At 36.4% G+C, this 26,199-nt stretch overlaps 1 long non-coding RNA gene across 5 annotated transcripts; it reads left to right on the forward strand.

Moving 5' to 3' along the window:
• The first annotated feature begins 8 nt into the window (after window positions 1-8).
• Window positions 9-25,907, forward strand: LOC138739237 (uncharacterized). Of its 5 annotated transcripts, XR_011342109.1 has the most exons (4): window positions 2,827-2,952; window positions 6,644-6,744; window positions 7,066-7,137; window positions 25,564-25,907. It is a non-coding gene; the product is annotated as an uncharacterized lncRNA (long non-coding RNA). The 5 variants fall into 5 exon arrangements; XR_011342105.1 differs by lacking the exons at window positions 2,827-2,952; window positions 6,644-6,744 and adding an exon at window positions 9-222; XR_011342108.1 differs by lacking the exon at window positions 6,644-6,744 and having other exon boundaries at window positions 2,827-2,982.
• Window positions 25,908-26,199: the final 292 nt, after the last annotated feature.

Below are 26,199 nucleotides of genomic sequence, written 5' to 3' on the forward strand. Positions count from 1 at the left end.
CTGGAAGGGATACTGGAGTCAGAGAGAAACCTCTGATTATGCCAATTCTCCATGGCTGCCCCGCCACATGGTGATACAAGTGGGGCCAGTTCGCCATATGGATGTGCTCCGCCACACAAACCCCCAGAACCGGATACTTGTCCTGTCGCTTTGGCGACTGGCCCGGGCACTTGGTGCAACCATCTGCACTGGCTGTGATAAGTCCAGATGAGCTGCCTTCAGGTAGTCCACTGTAAAATGTTCCTCTCTTCTCTTCCCCATCCCCCTCCCCCCCCCTCCCTGCCCATGTCCAGGGTGAAGGTTCTGCCGGACCAGTGGAAGACTTTGTATGGCTCCTCATATGGTCGTTGCAGTGGTGCACTTGTGGTCCCCTCTGCACGAAAATGAACTGGGCTGAGTCGAGCTCTTTGTGGAGATTAAATGGCTGGGTGCCGGGTATAGGGGAGCTAGGGAGGCCAGTTGCCTGGAGGCCAGTTGCGTAGATCTGCCAGCAGGTTTTTGTCGGTGGCAGTGGCGTCAGGGTCTGGGCTGAAAAACTCACCCGGCAGGGTAAGTGGTGCACCATAGACCATTTCTGTTGATGAGGCCTGCAGGTCCTCCTTGGGTGCCGTCCTAATCCCAAGGAGGACCCAGGGTAGTTCATCCACCCAGTCTGGTCTGGAGACCCTGGCCATAAGCGATGCCTTCAGGTGCTTGTGGAACCTCTCCACCAACCCATTGGACTGCAGGTTGTTGCTGTAGTGTGATGGAACTTGACCCCCAGGAGCTTCACAATCTGAGTCCACAGGGCAGATGTGAACTGCACCCCTGTCACTAGTGATGTGTGATGGGACTCCGAAACGGACGATCCATTGGCTGACCAGAGTCCTGGCGCACATCTCTGCAGAGGCCTCCTTTATCGGGATGGCATCCGGCCACCTTGTGGCCTGGTCCACCACCGTGAGGAAGTAACAAACATCCTTAGACACCGGCAGAGGCCTGACGACATCAACGTGGATGTGTCTGAATCTGCGAACCTCCGGGTCGAAGTTCTGGATTGAGGCTCGCGTGTGTGCTGGACCTTAGAGGTCTGGCACCTGGTACAGTTCCTGGCCAGTTCCGCCACCTCCTTCAGCCCGTGCCACATAAACCGCTCCGCGATCATCCGCATGGTTGTCTTTACCACTGGGTGAGTGAGGTCATGGATCAGACTAAAGACCTTCACCCTCCAGTGCAGAGGGACCACTTGGCGTGGTGTGCCTGTTGAGATGTCGCAGAGCAATGTGTCCTGGCTGCTGGGCACCCATACATCTTTGAGTTTGAGACCTGAGATGATGGTCCACAAGGCCTGGGTCTCCATATTGTTCCTCTATGCCTGGGCCAGTTGCTCATAATCCAGGCCAGGTGTGAGAGTGTCGATGACTGGACGGGAGAGCGCATCCGCCACTACATTGTCCTTGCCAGCCCTGTGTTGGATGTCAATCGTGAACTCGGACACGTACGAAGGTGGCACTGCTGTCTGGTGGTCCACAGATTCTTGACCATCACCAGTGCTTGAGTGAGGGGCTTGTGATTCGCAAAGGCTGTGAATGGCCTGCCTTTGAGGAAGTAGCGGATGGCCAAATACAGTGCCAGAAGCTCCCGGTTGAAGGCACTGGATGTGCACCTTTGAGCTCCAGCGGGTGCAGCTGCTTGCTGAAAAAGGGCACCATTGTCCATCGAACCACTGTTCCATAACCCCCACTGCTGTAGCTGAGGCATCCACGGAGAGTGCCATGTGTGCCTCCAGCCGCGGGTACACCAGCAGCATGGTGCTGGCTAGAGCCTCCTTTGTCGCCATGAAAGCCCTGTCCGCCTCCTCTGACCATGATAAAGACTTTTCTCTGGTGGCCATGAGTGTGAACAATGGGCTCATGGTGCATGCGGCTCCAGGGATGAAACGATGGTAAAAGTTCACCATCCCTGTGAACACTTGGAGGTCTTTCAGGTTGGAGGGTTTGGGGAATTGTTGAATAGCCGCTACCTTCTCTAGTGCCGGCGCGGCCCCAGGAACTGGAGGGACTCCTTCCCGAACTGGCATTTGGCCACGTTGACCATGAGGCCTAAGTCTGCCAGCCGGGCAAAGAGTGTGCGGAAGTGGACTTTGTATTAATTGCGGTGGTGACTGGCAATGAGAATATCATCCAGGTAAATGAACACAAAGTCCAGGTCTTTCCCAACCATGTCCATGAGGTGCTGGAACGTTTGTGCCACGTTCTATAGACCAAGGGCATGTGCAAGAACTTGAAGAGGCAGAAAGAGGTGGTAATGGCCATCTTACCTACTTGTCTTCATCAGTGAGGAGCAGCTGGATGTCCTCCAGCATCTGTTCCAGGAATATCTGGTAGAAGAGAAAACCAGGCTTGTGGTTTTCCACCAGGACCACCATTTCATCCATCAGTGCTGACGGACTATGGTCCTCAAGCCCATCTTGATGAAGGAGACTGGCACAGCCCATTACTGGGGAGTTATCCCGAAAGTTCCAAGCAGCAGGTCTTTGAGGGCGGTGTACTTGCCCGTAGCTGGGCGTGGTGGATGATGTCGTCCACCCTCGCTGCCATATCTTGGTCCAGAGTGCTCACGACATGATAGAACATCGGGGTTAGGTGACTAAATTTGCACACAATACTCCACTGTGAGCAGTGGAAGAAACACAGCCACCAGGTTGAGGGTCATTAATGAGAGTTTTTATTCAAATTCAGCACACCCTTTTAAGGGTGGCATGAGCTCAGTCACCTGGTGCATTGTGACATCATAATCGCTGCCCAGGGTGCACACTAGAAGGGATACTGGAGTCAGAGAGAAACCTCTGATGATGCCATTTCCCCATGGCTGCCCCGCCACGTGGCAATACAAGCGGGGCCGGTTCGCCATGAGGATGTGCGCCGCCACAATATTTTGTATTTGATCCATGGTGAAATTTGGAGATGCATGGTGACCTTTTATGTCTTATTTTCATTTGATGTAAATGTTTTTTTTTTTAATGTGTTTAGATGTACTCATTCTTCCAGATGAGATATAGTCTTACCTTTGTTTTGATTCATGGTATGAATCAAAAGCTACAAAATAAATGTATCCCTCAGGGTAAGCTGCTCGGATGTTTCTTTGGTTAATTTTTTTCTTTTCTGTCTTCACCCAGTGCAGTGGCAGGGGTACTGAGTTTATACTGTTGTTGAAGTTTATCTTGATATACAGTATATACATATTGTATTTTCAGTTTTGTTCTTCATTGTATTGTATTTATTATAAAAGCCAATGAAAAGATTGAAATGGAAGAAAAAATTATTTAAAAAAAAATAAAAGTGGCATCATGGGTAGATATGGCTGTAAAGAGGGCATTTAGCATGTTGGCCTTCATAAATCAGTTTTGAGTATAGGAGTTGGGATGTTAAGGAAAAGTTGTATAAAACATGGGTGATGACACCAATTTGGAATATTGTGTGCAAACTTAGTCACCTAACTACAGGAAAGATATCATTATGATGGTGTGCAGAGACTATTTACCCGGACATCAGGAACTGAGTTACAGGGAAAGATTAAACAGGTTAGGACTTTATTCCCTGGAGAATAGAAGAATGAGGGGAGATTTGATAGAGGCATTTAAAATTATTTGGAGGGGATAGATAGAGTAAATGTAGATAGGCTTTTTTTCTGCTGAGGATAGGTGAGATACAAACCAGAGGACATGGATTAAGAGTGAAAAGGGATAGATTTAGGGCAAACATGAGAAGGAACTTCTTCACACAAAGAATGGTGGGAGTGTACAACGAGCTGGCAACTGAGGTGGTGAATGTGGGCTCAATTTTAACATTTAAGAAGAATTTGGACAGGTAGATGGATGGGAAAGGTATGGATGACTGGGTGCAAGTCAGTGGGACAAGGCAAAAAAAAAGGTTCAGCACAGACTAGAAGGGCTAAAGAGGCCTGTTTCTATGCTGTAGTGTTCTGTGGTTCTTCAGTCATTCAATAAAAATTATAAACTTAGGAAATAATATAAAAATATTAAAAATGATTGACAATGAGTGCCAAGGGTGAGTTACCATAGAAACTGATGTTTCCTCATTAAGATTACATATTCAAGTATCTTTTCATTAATACTTTTTTAAACTTTGTTTCTAGATGGTTCATGCAAATATAAATACAGTAAAAGGCTCTTCCAGTGCATGTACCCATGCCATCCAATTATACTTAATTGACCTACAACAATTGTATGTTTCATTATCGTACTCACAATTGCACAGGCCGAGTGTAATGAGGGGTGCAAACTAATAAGGCTTTCAGGAATTCCTTTGAATATTTATAGTGTGTCTCTGGAGCACTCTCTTCTGGTTCAGCTGCCATGGGGATTTGTCTCATTCTTTTGTTTCGCAAGATATGCAAGCCAATGAAATCTGAACCAATAGGTCTACAATTGAGTCAATTTCCATGAATTCGGATATTAAACAAAACAGGGCTATTGCCTCTATAGTGTTTTCAGTCTGCCATCACAATCTATGTACTCCTCAACAACTAATTCTCAAGGGTCCTATCAGTGACTCTCAAACGCATTTAAGTTCTGTATTGTATTATTATTCTTCATATAGTTAATTCACCTACGGCTCCTAGAACGCTTCCATCAGCGCTGTCTCAACTCCATCCTCAACATTCATTGGAGTGACTTCATCACCAACATCGAAGTACTCGAGCTTGCAGAGTCCACAAGCATCGAATCCATGCTGCTGAAGACCCAACTGCGCTGGGTGGGTCACGTCTCCAGAATGGAGGACCATCACCTTCCCAAGATCATGTTATATGGCGAGCTCTCCACTGGCCACCGAGACAGAGGTGCACCAAAGAAGAGGTACAAGGACTGCTTAAAGAAATCTCTTGGTGCCTGCCACATCGACCACCACCAGTGGGCTGATATCGCCTCCAAACGTGCATCTTGGCACCTCAGTTTGGCGGGCAGCAACCTCCTTTGAAGAAGACTGCAGAGCCCAACTCACTGACAAAAGACAAAGGAGGAAAAACCCAACCACGTCGGACTTGTCAGTCACCAATGAGCCTGCAGCAGATGTGGACATACCCCTCCATAAATCTTCATCTGCGAAGCCAAGCCAAAGAAAATAAAGATAGTTAATTCTTGTGTTTCTCTTTCCAACACTTTCAATTATTTATTTTTATTCTCATTTCATCTTCTTAAGTGTGACTCTCGGGGGACATCACATGATGACGTAGTCAGGACGTGAAAATCTGTCTCTCCCGAGAAACAGTTTATTAAAAACAAAGTGAAAAAGAAGCAAAGAGACAGGAATTAAAGAGTTTATATAAAACAAAAGTACATAAGCGACAGAGGACAGACATTAATCTCACCAAAGAAAGATGAGAACATCGCTGGAGCATGAGGAACATTGCAGAAAAAACAACAAGATCAAGAAGGGCCTACCTTACAAATGGATCTGAGTGCTGTGATAATGGTTCCTACCAAATCAATGAGGGCTCCAAAAGTGGTCATGCAGTGATCTGCAGTGCCACTACTGCTCGGGGTCCAGAGAAATGAAGAAGACAATGATAATGTACAACTACGCGTGCGTGAAAAGCTGTACATGTGCAGGAGCGAGGATATCAACGACATCGCGAGAGAAGGAAGTTTGTTTCGACTGGATTTCAACACAATGATGATGAAGAAGGACCAGAACAGATTCAACAGGAAGTAGTAGAAGTTGAACAAGATGAAGATGCTGCTGCTGTCAAAGGTGGTGCCAAAGTTCAGACTAGATTGGGTGCTCAAAAAATAAGTCCTGAGACATCTCTGTAATAGGAGAGCTGAAGCAAATAAGTTTGGACATTAAAAAAAATTAGAGGAGAAAAATAAAAGATATGAAATAGATAATATAATGAGGGGAAAATTAATGAAGATACAGAAGACAGTTAAAAATGTGGAATTTGGTGTTGATATAGTGCAAGATAGAATGGGGAAAATGGAAAATACCATGGATGCACTGGATCTTGAAAATAAATGACTGTGAGAAAGTGGACTTGCTAGAGAATTTTAGTAGAAGGAACAACATTAAGATTGTTGGTCTTAAAGAAGATAATGGAGGAGATAATATGATAACTTTTCTCCAACGTTGGATCCCAGGAATTATTAGACGAGACAAATTTCAAGGAGATATTGAAATCGAAAGAGCACATAGAGCTTGGAGACCCAAGCCACTCTATGATCAAAAGTCACTGCCTATATTAGTAAAGGTTTTTTGTTATCAAGTTTGTGAGAATGTGTTGGAACCTACAGCAAAGCAAGCTAAAGAAAGACGGGTACCATTGAGTATAATGGAAATAAAATCTTCTTTTATCCTGACATCAATTTTCAGTTGTTGACAATGAGGAAAGAATTCAATCCAGTGAAGAATATTCTTTGGAAAAAAGGATACTGTTTTATGCTGTGATACCCTGCTACTCTTAAGATTGTCACTCAAGGAGGGCTGGATGGATTCTTCACTGATCCTGTAAGCATGCAGGAGTTTGTGGATGCCTTGCAGAATATTCCACGTTTGACAGTTTGTTTTTATTATCTGGGTTGAGGTTGAACACAGAGTAATACAGCAAGCAGGACTTCATTGATTTAAGCAATTCTATCTATTAGATATGACCCTTCAGGGGAGCCAGAGGACAATGGACTGACATCTACCAAAACGTGTGTGCTGGTGATTTTAGCCACTACCCATAGGAGGAAATAATGTTGTTGTAAGTTATTTTAACAACATTGTTTTTTATCACTGTTTTTCTTCTTATTCTTTTTTCATTTTTTTCTGTCTTATTACCTGGATTGGTTAGAGGTAAATGGCTTGCAAAAGTTTTAGATTAGAGTTGAAGACCCAAGGAGTTGAGGGGGAGGTAAAGGGAAGATGCTTCTTAATGGATGATGAAGAATATATTAATCAGTAAATTGTTGAAATATTTAAGTTATAATATTGACAGGCTTAATAGCCCTGTCCCCTGTCAAGCAAAAAAGGATATTAATGCATATTTTAAAAAAAAATGAAAGTAGATATTGCTTTCTTACAGGAAAAGAACATCAGAGGTTTAAACAAGATTGGGTAGGATATGTTGAAGCTTCATTTAATTCAAAAGCTAAAGGTATAGCTATTTTGATTGCTTAAAAAAAACTTTCAATTAAAATTCAAAATGTAATTTCAGACCCAGCAGGAAGATGCATTATTATTCAATGTCAAATATTTTCAGAACACTAGACACTTATGAATATATATGCACCTAATGTGGATAATGAAAGGTTTTTACAGGAAACATTTTTGAATTTGGCAAATGCATTTGGGAATATATTAATTGGTGGAAACTTCATTTTTTGTTTAAATCCAGTTTTCAATGGGTTTACCAGAGTTACACTGAGGTTTAAAACAGCTAAAGCAACATTACCATTGATGAAAGACTTAAATTTAATAGATGCTTGGAGAAGATTCCATCCGAGAGAAAAAGATTACTCATTTTATTCAAATTGGCATAATTCTTACTCTAGTAGATTTATTTTTGGTATCAGCAGAGCTTCAAAGTAGAATTAATGAATCATAATATAAAGCAAGAATTTTATCTCATCATTCTCATCTATTGATGGCAATAACAATAATAGAGAAGAATCAGTTTATAGATGGAGATTTAAGTGTTATTAAAAAGGAAGGATTTTTGTGAATTTATTAGAAGAAAAATTCTAATACAGTTACGAACAAATTTATATTATGGGATGCAATTAAGGTGCATTTATGTGGCCAAATAATAAGTTGTACTTCAAAAATTAAGAAGGATTATATGTGGGAAGTAAAATAATTCAACATGGATGAGGCAGGTTTGTAAAAAGATCTACAGAGGCACATTGGTGAGGAAATACGAAGATCTCTTTTTAATAAAAACAACTTCAATATAATACATTACAACCATATACAATCGGGAAAGTGATGAGAACAAAGCAAATAAGAATTGGGTGAAAGGGCAATTAAAGACAGAACAAGTATCGAGAACAATTATTGCAACTAAGAATTATTCTAATATACCAGTCCATTCTGTATGAAACGTTATACCAGAATGTATTTAAAGCTGATGTTGAAGCAATAAAATCAGCACTGGATACAAATATCAAAGTAAATAACGCTCATCTCAGTTGTAGTGAAGATTCTGATTCCGACGCAGAAATGGAAAAGCCTAGGTAATCAAATTTTTAAAATGTATAGGATTATTTCTGTTCGTGTTTCGAACAACACTAATTTCATGACTTAATCTTGACAACAAATTCTGATTCTAAAGATTAGCAGGAAAATTGAAAATGGGAAAGTAAATAGATATGCAGTTCCTGAAGACTGAATCAAACTTTGACATTAGAAATTTGATCAATGCCTATTCCAGATTTCTTTTTGAAGGTCAGCAATTGTTAAATTTGACTCCATTGAAGGTGTTGATCCCAGATAATAAAAACAAACTGTCAAACTTAATGTTTCTCACTCTCTCTTGCTTTTTCTTTCTGTATAATGACAAGTTTGTGATGTATTTCATTGAATGGTTTTGGAAGGTCGAGGCTTTCAGCGGTTGCGGTCGTTCTTCATTCTACCTTTACAGAAAAAACCCCATTGATTTTAAATCCAAGCTTGTATCTGGATATGTCAGATTTTCTTTTAAAGTACAAGCAGGGAGAGACCTTATTTCTGTTAATCTGGTCTGTATTTAAAATTAGACCATGGAAATGTAGGCAAATGTTAATTATTTAAATTAGTTACTCTGAGATTAGGTTGTTTTGTCCTTGATTATGTCATAGTACAGCAAAACTTTGGTAATGTGGTAATCTCAAGATTTTGGTTGTCCCAGAATATTTTTAGAATATTGGATATTATCTCAATGTAGAAACACTTTTCAGTTACTTTCTTCTGGATGTCACAGTAACACGATAGGATTTTCCAGAATAGCTGGTGTGTTTAAAAAGGAAGTGCAGAAAATAAGGCCTCTCTTTTGAAGCATGGGAAGTAAGGAACACAGGAAACCTCATCTAGCAAGTTGGATGCTAAACCGTCATGATTTTTGAACCATCAGTTGGCAGGTTATTAGAACTTTAATGCATATTGTATTCTTTCTTTTGGTAAACTTCAGTGTTTATCCTTAAGAGCTCATTTGCTGTCACCTTTGCCTTCTAAGCTCTAAATAGTACTTTTTCTATTTCTTTAGAATTTCAAAAGTTCAACTGAAAATCCTATTCAGGAAACCATTAAAAGGGGAAGAGAGGTTAGAAGTAGGCTGATGTATAGGTTGATGAAATTGGAGGTCAAAGGTGTCATAAATATAATTCCACTTGATAACATCTATCTCTTGATAGATGAGATGATGGAGGGAAGAAGGCTTTGTGCTCTGTATAGGCTTTAAACAACCTGTTAAAGAAGTTGACAGTATTTAATTTTAAAATCCTGCAACCACTTGATTACCAAGCAATATTCCAGACATGCTCGGACAGACTTTGTTTGCAAAAAGAGTGGCAGAGAGGATCAATGGAGTCTCCCTTTGCCCCCTCCCCCATCGAAGTGATCTACCAGGACCATTGCCTGAAGAGGACGCACAAAATCAGTGAACCAGTGGGGACTCGAAAGGCCAACATGGCCTGTTTCCGCTCCATAAATGGTTATATGGTTATACTTTCTTATAATCAGCAAGAAATTAATGAAAATTTGAAAAATTCTAAATTGTACCAGTCAGAATTTTTAAAAGATGATAATAAAATAGATATTTTTTAATCTCAAATTTGTTTACCTAAATTGAATTTAGAAGATAAAAGAATTAGAGGTTAGAAAGCATTGAGTTCTTTACGAAGTAATAAATCCCTGGGAGAGGATGGCTTCCTGTCTAAATTTTATGAAGAGTTTAAAGATTTATTAATTCCTCCATTTATGGAAGTGTTGAGACTGGTGGATGAAACACATACTTTACCAGAATTTTTAAAACAGCAATTATCACAGTGATTCCAAAAGTAGACCGAGATCCTTTAAAGCCATCTTCATATAGGCCTATATCTTTATTAAATGCTGATTATAAAATACTAGCAAAAATATTTACCAAAGTTAATAATATGTTAAGTGAAGGAAGTTGGCTGATAATGTTAACAGATTATTAGGTATTATTAGTTTAGCACAGAAAAGAGGAGACTTAAATGTAGCAGTGGTCTCAGATGCACAAAAGGCATTTGATAGATTAGAAGTTTTTATTTAAAGTTCTTGAAAAATATGGTATGGAACAAACATGTATAAATTGGATTAAAGCCTTGTATAATGGACCAAGAGCCAAAGAAGTAACAAATTGACAAGTTTCTGATTCTTTTCAATTAACTATATCAAGTAGCAAGGATGTTCCCAGCTTTGTTTATTTTAGCAATAGAACCATGAGCTGAATTGGTTAGGTCAGATGCTGAAATTAAAGGATTTAGTCAGTAGAGAGGAATTTGTTTGTGGATGATGTCATAATTTTCTTGACTGAACTGAACACCTCATTGCATAAATTATATTTCAGAATGAAGGAATATGGTTTAGTATCTGGTTATAAAGTGAATTGTAATAAAAGTGAGATTATGCCTCTTACTAGGGGCAATTACACACAGTGTAAAAGAAATACTCAATTTAAATGGACAAATAATGGAATAAAATATTTAGGGATTTGAATAGATAATTTAAAAAATATATCCAATGTGAATTATAATATTTTACTTTATATAAAAAAAAAATTAGTGAGGACTTTTTTAAAAAAAAAAGTGGATAGATTTAACCATAACTTTATTAGGTAGCGTTAACTGTATAAAGCTTAATATTTTTCCAAAGTAATATTATCTTTTTAAATAATTGCCTATATTTGATTCACATAAATGTTTCCAAGCATTGAATAATAATACAAGAAACTTTCTTTGGAAGGGTAAAATGGCGAGGGTTTCTTTAGAAAAATTAACATGGAAATTTGAATTGGGAGGGTTACAACTTCCAAATTTTAAAATTATTACAAAGTGGCACAAATGAGATTTCACTCTTTTTTTGAGGAAGGAGAGAAACCAGCATGGATTAAGATAGAGATGGATAAAATAGGAGAGATGATTTGTGAAGATTTTATGTATAAATGGAATGCAAGTTTAATAACTGGAGTGATAGATATAGATGCATCATTTCTAAACATTTAATTATAATATGGGATAAGATAAATGATGAAATGGGAATGAAGAATCATTTATAAAATGCCATTGATACAATATAGATTTATACGATTTACAATGAATAACTGGTTGTTTGATATTTGGTCTACCAAAGAAAGTAAGAAAATAATGGACTGTTTTCAAGAGGAAAATTTAATGACATTTGATTAATTAAAAAATAAATATGCAATACAGAATAATACAATATTTTGTTACTATCAAATAAAGAAATTTTTACATGATAAGTTAGGTCCATAAATGTTATTGCCTGAAAGGAGTGAAATAGAACTTTTGGTAATAAATGTGTTTTTAAAAAAATTTAAAAAAAAATCATTTCAGCTATGTATGCATTATTGCAAAAAGGAATATGAAAGCAAGGAATTCACAGATCTTGGCAGAGATGGGAAATGGATTTAAATATGAATATTTGGGAGAAAAATTGGTCAGAACTCTGGATGTATGATAGTATGACAAATACAACAAATGTTAGATATAGATTGGTACAATTTAATTGTTTACATTAGTTGTATCTTACACCACAGAAATTACATAGGGTGAAATCAGATTTATCAGATAAATGTTTTAGATGTGATCAAGAGAGGTATTTTTTTTACACTCCACTTGTTCATGTTCTAAATTAAAACTGTTCTGGGTGGAATTTGGAGCATTTTTAGAATGGGTTATGGGAGTTGATTCCCTCAAGTCCCTATGCTTTTCTTTTTAGGTAATATTTAATTTGTTTCAAAAAGTATTTGTAAAAATTGCATTAGCAGTTGGTAGAAAATGTACAGCAGTAACATGGAAATCCGATACATATTTGGAATTGGATAGATGGCATGCTGAAATTTGTAGTTGTATACCCCTCGAGAAGATTATATATAATTTAAGAAATAGATATGATTTCTTATTGAAGATTTGGTGCCTTTTACAAATTGCAGGCATTAATTTATAAAAGATATCTTCCCCACCTCTGAGAACCATAACAACTCCTTGGAATTGATTAATTGATATATGGTTTGTCAAGGTATAAATTCATTGAAATTATGGGAATTTTAATAACCGGGTGTGTTCTTATCATTATTTTAAACTTTTCTTTAATTTTCTATCTTTAACTTTTTAGTTATTTCTTTTTGACTTTATGGGAATATTATTTGGGGTGAGGAGATTGGAGGGGTATAGGTGGTTTAATAAAAAGCATGTATTTCAGTTATGCAAGAGGTGTTCCTATTTTAATTCATTAAAAATGTTATCTTTTACACTGGATTCAGTTTTTGCAGCTGTTGATAGATTGTTGATTGTTAATTATAAGATTTTTTTGGAGGCTTGGACTTTGAGGAATGTTTATGCTCCTAATGTAGATGATTGTTTTATGGCGGAAGCTTTTTTGAATTTAAATCAGGGTTATGATAGTGTGTTGGTGGGTGGTGATTTCAATTGCTGTTTGGATCCTTTATTGGATAAATCTCCAAAAAACATTAGGTAAGATGAAGATGGCTAAACAGTTGTTGATGGTGATGAAGGATTTGAATTTGTTAGAGGTTTAGAGGAGAATGAATCTGACAGAAAAAGATTTCTCTTTTTATTGTGTTAGGGCATGATTCTTATTCTAGAATAGATCTATTTTTAGTATCAGCACAATTACAAGGTAGATTTATTCAGACTGAATATAAAAGTAGGATTTTGTCTGATCATTCCTAATTATTAATTACTTGTATTGCTTCAAAAAGGGTTGAAAATGCATATTGGTGGAGATTTAATATGTTGTTGTTGTTGGAAAAAAAACCTGAATTTATTAAATTTTTGAGAGAGCATATAAAATCTTTTTTGCAAATGAATGAAGGTTCAGTGCAAAGTAACTTCATTCTATGGGATGCATTTTAAGCTTATTTGTGAGGACAAATTATCAGTTATACAGCTAGAAGTAAAAAAGAAATATTTGGTGGAGAGTCATGATTTAGAAAAAGAGATAGACAAGTTGGAAAAAGAAGTACAACAGAAGTTTTTAAAAAAAGCTTATTTAACTAAGCTAAAGTTACGATATAATATCTTACAAATGTATAAATTTGAAAAACTATTACAGAGAACTAAACAACGCTATTATGACTTGGGTGAATGTGCCCATAAAATGTTAGCTTGGCAATTGAAGACTGAATAGATTTCTAGGACAATAAATGCTATTAGATGGGATACAACAATTAAATATAAACCACAGGAGATTAATGATGAATTCTGCTTATTTTATGAGGGGTTGTATACATCTGAAGCTACAGAAGATCATATTAAAACTCATATTGATGCATTTGTGTCTAATCTGGCCTTACTGTCTTTAAAGGATATAACAGTTAAAGATCTAGATGCCTTTTTTACAGTTATGGAAGTTAGAAGCATTGCAAGCAACGCCTAGTGGGAAATCCCCAGATGAAGATAGTTTTACTTCAGAATTTTAGAGTTTCAAGATATGTTGTTTCCTGTATTGCTAGAGGTCTTGAAATAGGCCATGGACAGTGGTTCTTTTCCAGATTCTTTTTCTAAAGCACTGATTACAGTTATTCCTAAGTAAGATAGAGATCTGTTATAAGTAGGGTCATATAGACCAATTTCTTTATTGAATATGGATTATAAAATAGTAGCTAAGGTGTTAGCTAACAGACTAGTTAAGTACTTACCAGTGTTGATTCATGTCGACCAGGATGGTTTTATTAAGAATCGGTATTCAGCAAATAACATTGTGAAGTTGATTTTCTTGATTAATGTTTCTCGGAAGCAACTCGACCAACCTATGATGGTGGCTTTAGATGCTAAGAAGTCTTTTGATAGAGTGAAATTGTTTTTTTTTTTTAATTTAAAGTATTGGAAAAATTTAAATTAGGGCCACTCTTTATTGGTTGGGTGAAGACGTTGTATAAAAATCCATCAGCTAGGGTAATTACAAATGGACAATATCTCCTTTATATTGTCTAGATTGACTAGACAAAGGTATCCTTTGTCACCAGCATTGGTTATAGAACTGTTGGCTCAAATGATTAGACAGGATGGTAATATTAAGGTGAATGCTGATATGTATAAAATTATTTGCAGATGATATTTTAATATATTTAACACACCCAACAGAATCATTGGGGTATCTTCAAGTACAGTTGGAGTAATATGGTATATTATCAGGTTATAAAGTTAACTGGACAAGAGTGAAATAATGCCTTTATTAATGGCAGATTATTCGCATGTAAGCAAGTTGCAAAATTTAAGTGGTCTGATAAAATTGAATACTTGGGAATAACTGTGGATCATAATTATAATCATTTATATGATTTGAACTATTTTCCTTTATTGACTAAAATGAAACATGATTTAAATAGGTGGAATATTTGCCAATAACTCTGATAGGGTGAGTAAATTGTATTAAAATGTATATTTTTCATCGTATACAGGATCTTTTTCAATTAATTCCATGAAAAATTCTGAAAAGTTCCTTAAAGATTTGAATGCATTAGTGAGGATTTTTAATGGAAAGGTGAGGGTGTCATTACAAAATCTGACTTGGAAATGTGCTTTAGGAAGATTACAGTTACCTCATTTTCAAAATTATTATGATCCAGTGCAACTAAAATATATTAATAGAATGTTTGAAGTAGGTCAATCTTTAGTATGGGCTAAAATTGAGTTGGCTCAGATTCATGAACAAAGAATGGATCAATTTATTTATAAATGGAATTCTCAACTTTTGCAAAATTATAACCTACCTGTGTTAAAACACTTAATGGAGTTATGGTATAAGAAAAAAAACAGACTATAGGGACTGAAGGCAAAATTTTGGCTAAAACTCCTTTGCATCAGAATAAAATGTTTTCTTTTTCAATGAAAAATCAACTTTTGACATTTTGGGAACAAAGAGGCATCAGATTGGTGGAAGATTGTTATGAGGCTGGGTACTTTGTTTCATTTCATAGACTTCAGGAAAAATTTGGAATTCCATCAAATACTTTATTTACTTACTATCAGATTCGATCTTTGTTGCCAGATAATTTTGGGCAAGTTTAAGGCTACCGAGACGGTCTAGATTTGAAAACTTACTTACTGAAGATGTTTTTTTAAAAAGGGTTTATTTCAGAGATGTATGCTTTATTGCAGCATATAATGTTTAAACCAGATGTTTATAAGATGAAAATTAAGTGGGAAAAGGATTTGTCCATTTCAATTTCTCAGGATGATTAGATGACTATATATGAAAATTGCATGACTAAATTAGTGAATGTAAGATGTAGATTAGTCCATTATAATTTTATACATCAACTTTATTTAACTCCTGTGAAGTTAAGGAAATAAGGATTTAGTTCTTTGGATTTGTGTTTTCGATGTGGTTAAACAGGTTGGTGGTTCTTTACATTCAATATGGCTTTGTGAGACAGTGAAGCCTTTTTGGAGTACAATTATGTAATTTTTGGAAGGTTTATTTAAATTTAAGCTTTCACTTGATCCTTTAGTATTTTTATTGGGACATATCCAATTTTAATTCCAGACTCAATTTCTTAATAAGTTTCAGATTGCATTTATTCAATTAGCATTGGCTGTGGCGAGAAAATATTTAGCAATTACTTGGAAAAATGAAATTGAGTTGAGTATTCAAAGATGGCATATGGAGATGAGATCCTGTATCCCATTAGAAACGTTAACTTATAATTTACGTAACAATTATTCATTTTTTGTTAAGGTGTGGAGCCTGTATATGAAATATATGGGTTTAAATATATAGAGTTTTTTTCCCCTGAGTTGAGATGGCACCTAAAGTGGTGACGGTTTGATTGTTATATGTATTAATTTTTTTTCTTTCTTTTGGGTAGTTATGGAGGGGGGGAGGGAATTAGGTGAGAAAATTATGTACATTTGTATTCTTGTTGTATGCCTTATTTTGAATAACGAATATCCAAAAAAAAACAATTCTTGTGTGCTGTGATCATCCAAGTACAAATAGGCAAATGTAATTATCTTCCACTCTTCTGATTTACCAACTCCAATTCTGAATTCACACAAGACTGTCTGGGCAAAATACAATCTACTGGAGGAACTCAGCTGGTCAAACTGCATCATGACGTCCTGTTGAAGGGTTCTGGATGAAAATGTTGATAATTTTTTCCCCCACTGCCTGCTGCTTACATGCTGAAATCCTCCTGAAGATTGTATACTGCACTCATTTTTGATATGCCAGATCCACCCACTCCCTAATTCCAATCCTCTGATAACTGGCTTACAGCTAGGCTCTTGCTCTACCCTAGATTGTAACCCCAGACAACAGGTCCTGGATGGTAGAAGATTTGAATTAAAAAAAAATAGCCTCTGACTCTCTTTACAATTAAAGGAATGTGTCTTTAAATGTCAGCTGCAGTAACATTGTAATTGAAAAGCAGGCTTTGCAAAAAGCAATTTTATATCAGTTTTCACAGTGGACAGTCATGATAAACTATCTGAGGTAAAGCAGATGACAAGTTTGTTATTTTTCTGCTTACAACTTTTTCTTCCCTTTGTCTCAGAAACGCACTGCTCAATGACTTTATTTATCTACTCATGTAGTAGCAACTGAAATGGAGTTACCCAAACTCGTTTTCTGCAGTCAAAAAATGATATGCAATAATATCAGTTTTTAAAAAGTGCATAATAGATCAATCCAAGGAAAATGTGTTTTTAAAAAAAACTAGCAATTAGTCTACCCAAAATGGCTCAAAATTTCTCAATATTCACTCAAGCAAATTTATGCCCGTAAGTATTTTTTAATTTTTTTAAATTTTTTCACATTATGAACCATATTAACCAAAATACACACAAACATTTCCCTCTTGAATATACACAGTGTTATTTTCTCCCCTTTTTCCCTCCCTTCCCTCCTTCCTTCCCACCCCCTCCCTGCCCACTAAACGTTCAAAATGTACAATACAATAAACCCATTAAACAATGTCATCACACAATGAAAATAAACAAGAAAATTTTGTCATCTACTTTTACACACTGGGTCAGTTCATTTTGTCTTCTCATTCTATCATTTTAGGGGGTGGAAGTCCACGGTAGGCCCTCTCTGTTGTGTTCCATGTACGGATCCCAAATTTGTTCGAATACTGTGACTTTATTTTTTAAATTGTATGTTATTTTATCCAATGGAATACATTTATTCATTTCTATGTACCATTGCTGTACTCTCAGGCTCTCTTCTGATTTCCAGGTTGACGTCATACATTTTTTTGCTACAGCTAAGGCTATCATAATAAATCTTTTTTTGTGCTTCATCTAATTTGAGGCCTAATTCTTTACTTCTTGTATTACTTAGAAGAATGCTCTCTGGATTTTTTGGTATGTTGGTTTTTGTGATTTTAGTTAATACCTGATTTAGATCTTCCCAAAACTTTTCCACTTTCTCACATGCCTAAATTGCATGTACTGTTGTTCCCTTTTCCTTCTTGCAGCGAAAGCATCTATCTGATACTGTTGGGTCCCATTTATTTAATTTTTGGGGCGTGATATATAGTCTGTGTAACCAATTATATTGTATCATGCATAACCTCATGTTTATTGCATTTCTCATAGTTCCAAAGCATAGCTTTTCCCATTTTTCATTATTTATCTTTATGTTTAGATCTTGTTCCCACTTTTGTTTGGGTTTACAGCTTATTTCATCATTCTCTTTCTCTTGCAGCTTGATGTACATGTTTGTTATAAATCTTTTAATTATCATTGTGTCTGTAATCACATATTCAAAGCTGCTTCCTTCTGGTAACCTCAGCCTGTTTCCCAATTTGTCCTTTAAGTAGGTTTTCAGTTGGTGGTATGCAAACATTGTACCGGGAGTTATACCATATTTGTACTTGTTCAAAAGATAATAAATTATTTCCAAAAAAACAATTTTCTATTCTTTTAATCCCTTTTCTCTCCTATTCTCTAAAGGAAAGGTTATCTATTGTGAAAGGGATTAGTTAATTTTGCATCAATCATAATTTTGGTAGTTGGTAATTTGTTTTTTTTTCTTTCTACGTGAATCTTCTTCCAAATGTTGAGCAGATGGTGCAGTACTGGTGAACTTCTATGTTGCACCAGTTTTTCATCCCACTTATAAAGTATATGTTCTAGTACCTTCTCCCCTATTTTATCTAGCTCTAACCTGGTCCAATCTGGTTTTTCCCTTGTTTGATAAAAATCTGATAGATACCTTAATTGTGCTGCTCTATAATAATTCTTAAAGTTTGGTAGCTGTAAGCCCCCTTGTTTGTACCATTCTGTTAATTTATCTAGTGCTATCCTCAGTTTCTCCCCTTTCCATAAGAATTTCCTTATTATTTAGCTCATTGAAGAATTTCTCTGTTAAGGGAATTGGTAACGATTGAAATGGGTATTGTATCCTTGGGAAGATATTCATTTTAATGCAATTTACCCTTCCTATCAGTGTTAGTGGTAAATCTTTCCAAAGTTCTAAGTAATCTTGTAATTTCTTCATTAATAGCTGATAATTTAATTTGTATAGATGGCCTAGATTATTATCTAGTCTAATACCTAGGTATCGGATTGCTTGTGTTTGCCATTTAAATGGTGATTCTTTCTTAAATTTTGTGAAATCCACCTTATTGGCATCGCTTCACTTTTATTTGCATTGATCTTGTACCCCGATATTTCTCCATATTCCTTTAATTTCTTATGTAATTCTTTTATTGATAAATCTGGTTCTGTTAAGTATACTATGATGTCATCTGCAAATAGGCTGATTTTTATATTCCTTCTCTTTTATTTTTATCCCTTTTATTTTTTGTTCTTATTAGTTCTGCCAAGGGTTCTATAGCTAAAGCAAACAGTGAGGAAAATAGTGGACATTCCTGCCAAGTTGACCTGCTTAATTTAAATTGGTTCGATTATATATCCATTTACTGTCACCTTTGCCAATGGTCCCTTATATAATGCTTTAATCCAATTAATGTATTTCTCTGGTAGGTTGAACCTCTGTAGTACTTTGAATAAATAATTCCATTCTACCCTGTCGAAGGATTTCTCTGCATCTAAAGCAACCGCCACTGTTGGCGTCTTATTTCCTTGTACTGCATGGATTAAGTTAATGAACTTACAGATATTGTCCATTGTTCATCTTTTCTTAATAAATCCAGTTTGATCCTGTTTAACTATTTTTGGTACACAGTCGGTCAATCTGTTTGCTAATAGTTTTGCTATCATTTTATAATCTGAGTTAAGTAGAGATATTGGTCTATATGATGCTGGTGTTAGTGGATCTTTTCCCGTCTTTGGTATTACAGTAATTATTGCTGTTTTACATGAATCTGGCATGTTTTGTGTTTCTTCAATCTAGTTCATTACTTCCAGGAGAGGAGGAATTAATAAGTCTTTAAATGTTTTATAGAATTCTATTGGGAGCCCGTCCTCTCCAGGTGTTTTTATTGCTCGGTAGCCTTTTTAATATATGCTGTATTTCCTCTATTTCAAATGGTTTTATCAATTTGTTTTGCTCCTCTTCTTGCAATTTTGGTAGTTCAATTTTAGCTAGAAACTCATCTATTTTGTCTTCTTTCCCTTCATTCTCAGTTCGGTATAATTGCTCATAGAATTACTTTAAGTTTTCATTGATCTATGTTGGGTTGTATGTAATTTGTTTGTCCTTTTTCCTTGTTGCAAATACCGTTCTTTTAGCTTGTTCTGTTTTAAGCTGCCAAGCTAGTATTTTTTGCGTTTTTTCTCCTAGCTCATAATACTTCTGCTTTGTCTTCATTATGTTCTTCTCTACCTTCTATGTTTGTAGTGTTTCGTATTTTTTTTGTCTGCCAATTCTCTTTTTGTTATATCTTCCCTTGTTGCTAGTTCTTTTTCTGTACTTACTATTTCCCTTTCCAGTTGTTCTATTTCCCAATTGTAGTCCTTCTTCATCTTAATTACATAACTTACTATCTGCCCTCTGATGAAAGCTTTCATTGCATCCCATAATATAAATTCATCTTTCACTGTTTCCGTATTTATTTCAAAGTACATTTTAATTTGGTGCTCAATAAATTCTCTAAAATCCTGTCTTTTAAGTAGCATGGAGTTTAATCTCCATCTATATGTTCTTGGTGGGATGGCCTCCAGCTCTATTGCTAATAACATGGGTGAATGATCCGATAACAACCTAGCTTTATATTCCATTTTCCTAACTCTCTCTTGGATATGTGCTGACAACAGGAACAGGTCAATCCTTGAATATGTTTTGTGTCTACTTGAATAATATGAGCATTCCTTCTCCTTTGGGTGTTGTCTCTTCCATAAATCCAAAAGTTGTATTTCCTGCATTGATTTAACCATAAATATGGCTACTTTATTCTTTCTGCTAGGCTTTTGTCCAGTTTTATCCATCTTTGAATCCAAATTAAGGTTAAAGTCCCCTTCTATCAATATATTCCTCTGCGTATCTACAATCTTCAAAAAATATCTTGCATAAACTTTTGATCTCTTCATTAGGTGCATATACATTGAGTAAATTCTGAATATATCAGACACTTTATCATTACATACATCCCTGCTGGATCTATTATTTCCTCCTTTATTTTGATTGATACATTTTTTATTGATTAATATAGCTACACCTCTGACTTTTGAGTTGTATGATGCTGCCGTTACGTGCCCTACCCAGTCTCTCCTTAATTTATTGTGTTCCACTTCAGTTAGATGCATTTCCTGCACGAATGCTATATCATTTTTTTCTTTTTTCAGTAAATTTAATAGCCTCTTCCTTTTGATTTGGTTATGTATTCCATTAATATTTATGGTTATTTCATACTTTGTTTACAACTCATTTCCGCCACCATCTTTCCCCTTTTCCCCATTTCCATTTTTCAGGTTTTTTTTTTAACGCACTGTATGACAACACTTCTAAAACATAAAATATTTCAACCATTCCCCATCTAAAATTCCCTTAACCCCAAGTATCACCCCTTGTCCCTTGACAGGTAACCACAACTCCCCTCTCCATTCGTACTGCGAACCCGTTCACAAGTGTCAACTGATTTCACAGTGACTGTTATTCTCTCCCACCCAACCCTCTCCAGAAAAGACTTTTATTTTCACATTGCAACAAACCTTCCCCTCTTATTCCCTTTTCTTTCTTTATTTATTATTAATTTTTTAACTCCTCCTCTTTTCCCCGCTTTCTCCCTTACTTCCCTTTTCTTCTCTCCTTTAGTTCTTGCTTATACATTATTTTTACTTCTTTATATGTAGTTTGTCATCGTTCTTTGTTCTTGTTACATCTCTTCATCTCTTTCTGTCTTGCAGGCATTCTGCAAATTCTCATGCTTTCTCCAAATCAGAGAACAGTCTGTTTTGCTGCCCTGGGATAACAATTTTAAGCACCGCTGGATATCTTAACATAAATTTATAGCCTTTCTTCCATAGGATTGATTTTGCTACGTTAAACTCCTTCCTCTTCTTCAGGAGCTCAAAACTTATGCCTGGGTAGAAAAAGATTTTTTGACCTTTGCATTCCAGTAGTTTTTTGTCTTCTCTAATTTTATTCATTGCCTTCTCCAATATACTTTCTCTTGTCGTGTATCTTAGGAATTTTACTGGTTTTTGTTGTGACTGTGGTTTCGGGGCTAATGTTCTGTGTGCTTTTTCTATTTCCATTCCATCCTGCATTTCTGGCATTCCCAGGACTTTTGGGATCCATTCTTTTATAATTTTTTTTCATATCTTTGCATTCTTCATCTTCCTTAAGGCCCACTATCTTTATATTGTTTCGCCTACTATATTTTTCCATTATATCCATCTTCTGAGCTAACAACTCCTGTTTCTTTAACTTTTTTTGTCACTTTCTTCCAATTTTCTTTTTAAGTCGTTCACTTCCATTTCTATCGCCATTACACGTTCTTCTACATTTTCTAATCTTTTCCCTACCTCTGTTATGACCAGCTCTATTCTACTCACTTTTTCTTCTGTACTTTTCATTTTTCTTTTCACTAAATTCTAGTGTCAGCCATTCTTCTAATGCTTTTATTTGTTCTTGAAATTTTTTTTAACCTTTTACCTCCTATTCCTCTGTGCAGAACTTGGTGTTCTCCTTCTGTGTCTGCTCTTGGATTTGTGTCTTCTATTTCTCTTCCTTGCATCTGTGTCTCTTCTGACTTTCTTGTTGAGTTGCTTGTCTCAGTTTGTTTGGTTTTTTTTTTCCATGTGTCTTGATGTTGGTCCTCTTCTTCTGGGTTGGTTATCTGTGTCTCTAGTTTCCTTTTTTCTTTCTCACCCTCCCGTTCCTGTTTTCTTTATCTTCCAGCTAGGAGCCCTGCTGTCAGGTCCCTCTCAACTCTTCGTGCTGTGGAGTTTCATTTCACAGCTGGTTCCCCTTCCCATCGGTGTTGTCCTTGTCGTGTGCAGTTGCAAGCCCTTGTTTGGCTCCATGAGCCATTTTTGCAGTCCTGCGGTTAGTGGGTCGTGACCCTGCAGAGTCTCCACTAACCTCGGGGAGTGGGCTCCTCTTTCCACGGCTGGTCCCTGCTTTTTCATGCAGGTAAGGCAATGGTGGTAGAAGCGAGATAATGTTAATATTCAAGGATAGGTATATGGATGGGAGAGATGTGGAGGGTTATGGGCCAAATGCAGGTCAGTGGGACTAGGTGGAAGATGATGTTCAGCTTGGACTAGTAGGACCAGACTGGCCTGTTTCTGTGCTGTAAATGATTATATGGTTATCTGTTTACCTCTTGAAACTGTCTACTCTCAGTACCATTGATGCAGACAGGGAAAGAGATCCTATTCTGGAAGTCAATGGCCAACCTCTTAGTCTTACTAACAATGAGGGTGAGGTTGTGGTCCTGGAACCAATCCACTAGTCTGTCTATCTATCTCCCTTCTATATTTCAACTCATCTTTTTTTGAAGTCTGATCTGTGACAGTGGTGGCATCTGCAAGTTTATAGATGGAGTTGGAGTAATGTTCACTGACACAGTCATGGAGTGCAGGAAATATAGTATAGGGTTGAGTACCTCACGAGACTCTGATGTTAAAGGAGATTATGGAAAAGGTGCTATCACCAATCATAATAGTGGTCTGCAGGACAGGAAGTCATAGATCCAGTGGTAGAGGGGATGGTAGGGGAGTCTCGGAGTTTAGAGGTGTTTATTTTGCATTATGGTGTTGAAGGTGGAGCTGGAGTCTTGACATAATTGTTATCAAGTTGTTTCAGGACTTGAACCAATCCAGAAGGAATAATATAAAGATTATTGGTTTGCCGGAAGGTATGGAGGGACCAGACCCAATAAAATTTTTACTGAATGGATTCTGCAGGTGTTGGGTCAAGAACATTTCCCGGAAGGTATAATACTGGAACGTGCTCACAGAGCCTTATGTAGAAGACCTATTTCAGGTCAAAGTCCAAGACCTGTTTTGGTTCGTTGCTTGAATTATTACGACAGAGAAATAATTTTACGAGTGGCTATTAGAAATGCACAACAGAGAAAATCACCCTTGATGATTCAAAATAATCGATTTTTCTTCTATGCGGATTTGAGTCAAGAAGTTGTGTTCCAACGACGGGAATTCAATCCTGCTAAAGAGTTGTTGTGCAAGAAAGGTTATAAGGCAACCTTTAGATATCCAGCTGTTTTGAAGGTTTTTCAAGATGGTTGCCAACCAAAGTTCTTTGATTCTCCAAAGGAAGCTATAGCATTTGCTCAAGAGCTGCCAATTACTCAGTTTCAACAGAGACATAGTCCGCCGCGATCTCTAAGGAGACAAGAGATGGAAGAAAAGAGCCGTGCTCCAAGAAGGAATGGTTGTAATGGTGACTCGGCAGTTGGAGCTGATTAAAAGAAGAGTTGTCCTTTTTGTTTTCTAATGTTTTTTTTAAAAAAAAAGGGATATTAAATAATGATGATGTTAGTTTAAGATGAAGTGAGAGTTGGGGGAGAGAACTGGATAGGCACTATTTCCTGAAAGTCATCTGCTACGTGTGAGTTATCTCACACCCATTTTTTGGGGGGAGTTACCACATTGCGCGGTTTAGATGGGAGGGGGTATTTTTAACCTCCTACCCGTTTTTTTTTTTCCTTTTTTTTGTATTATTAGATTAAAGAGTGAAGGGTTTTTTTTTGTTTAAATATTAAAAAAAAAGCATAAGAAAGTATTTGATGGTTTAAAAAACTAAAAATTGATGTGGTTTTGTTTTGTAAAGTTTATTCAGTAGACAAGGAATATCTGAAATTTAAATGTGAATGGGATGGATAAGTTTTTTATATATTTTTTCTTTAACTTTAAGGTGAAAGGAGTGGTAATTCTGGTGTATATTATTTTGCTATTTTAGTTATAGAACAAAGGGAATAATGGTGAAAGTTATAAATTAAATTGTACAATTTTTAATGAGGCTTGAATTTTGATTGTGGTTTATGCTCCATTTGTTGAAGATACAGATTTCGTTGTAGATGTGTTTTTATTATTCGGATATCTGAATTTTAACGTAATGATTGGGGATATTTAAATGTGGTATTGGAGCTTTTATTGGATAACTATTTAAGAGTAAAAGGGAAAAATGGTGGAAGAGTACTAAAATTGAATTGTACAATGCTTAATGAGGTTTGAATTTTGTTGTAAGATGGTGGTATATGTGACTAATATGATGATAGATGTGAAGTTAGTTGATATTTGGTGAAGGTTTATCTCTATAGAGAAAGTTTTTTTTCATCTTTTTTTTTCATGCTATAATTTTTTTTAAGAATTAATTATTGTTTAAGAAATTTTGATAGATAATGTTACTAACTTTACTAATTTTTTTATTAAGTTTGAGTTAAATATATGTTTCATCTTAACTCCGTATGTTAAATATATGCATTTAAGTTTGATTTAAATATGTTTTTTAAGTCTGATATTTTAGTATTAATTACTTTTCTTTTTGTTAGTATTTTAATCGGTTATGTTTTTTTTTGTAAGTGGGTTTTTTTTCTCATATTATTAACTTTATTAATTCACTCTATTTTGTGGGGGAAAGGGGGGGTTGGACTAATTTGAGTTGGGTTATTAATGTGTAATAATTATTGGGGAGGGTATAGTTTATTTAGATTACTGATATTGTATTGTAATTTTATTATTTTATTCTTAATTTTTTTTTAATGTAATCCTATATGTTATTCATGTTATAAAATCTTAAATAAAGTTTTAAAAAAAAAATGTTGTTTCAGGACTCGGTGTTGGGCCTGTGCGGCAGTAGACGAATTAAGTAGGTTATGACATACCTGTGAGGCTGGTAATTATTTAGGCCTATTATGCTATTCTTTGGTACTGGGTAGGCACTTCAGCTTGTAGCAGGATGAGGTTAAAAATATCTGTATTCACTTCTGTCTGCGCAGGCTCAATGGACATATGGACTCTCTGGAAGGCTGATATAACATCAGTGGTGGTGACGATGATGGCAGATGTGCTTGAGATTGAAATGGTGTGTGCCATGGGCTCTCTAGCTTCCTGCTCAAAGTGAGCATACAACACATTGAGCTCATCGGGGAGGGATGTGCTGTTTATCTGCTATTCTGCCCAGTTTCACTTGTAGCTCATGATAGCATGTATACTGTGTGCCACAAGTATCTGAGTGTCTGTAAGATTGATCTGGGATTTAAATTTCATGCTAGCCCAGAAATTAGATTGAATAGTACTGTTTATTTCACATTACGTGAATAAAAGCTTGAGTGAAACATGACCATGACAAATTTTGTGTTGTTTTAAAATGTAAAAACACAATGCTGGAGAAACTCAACAGATCAAACAGGGTACTTTATATAGCAAAGATACATATATAAAACCAACGTTTCAGGCTTGAGCCCTTTATCAAGGTATGATATGTAGGCAGGTGCAAGAACAAAATGGTGGGGGGGGGAGGAAGGGGAGGAGCACAGTCTCACAGGCAGGAGGTAATGGGAAGGCACACCAGCAAGTAGGGGGAGGGGAAATGGCTCTGTGCATGGAGAGGAAAATGGGTGGAGAGCTGGAGG

This window comes from Narcine bancroftii, chromosome 7 (assembly GCF_036971445.1).
Source record: "Narcine bancroftii isolate sNarBan1 chromosome 7, sNarBan1.hap1, whole genome shotgun sequence".
Lineage (NCBI taxonomy): Eukaryota > Metazoa > Chordata > Chondrichthyes > Torpediniformes > Narcinidae > Narcine > Narcine bancroftii.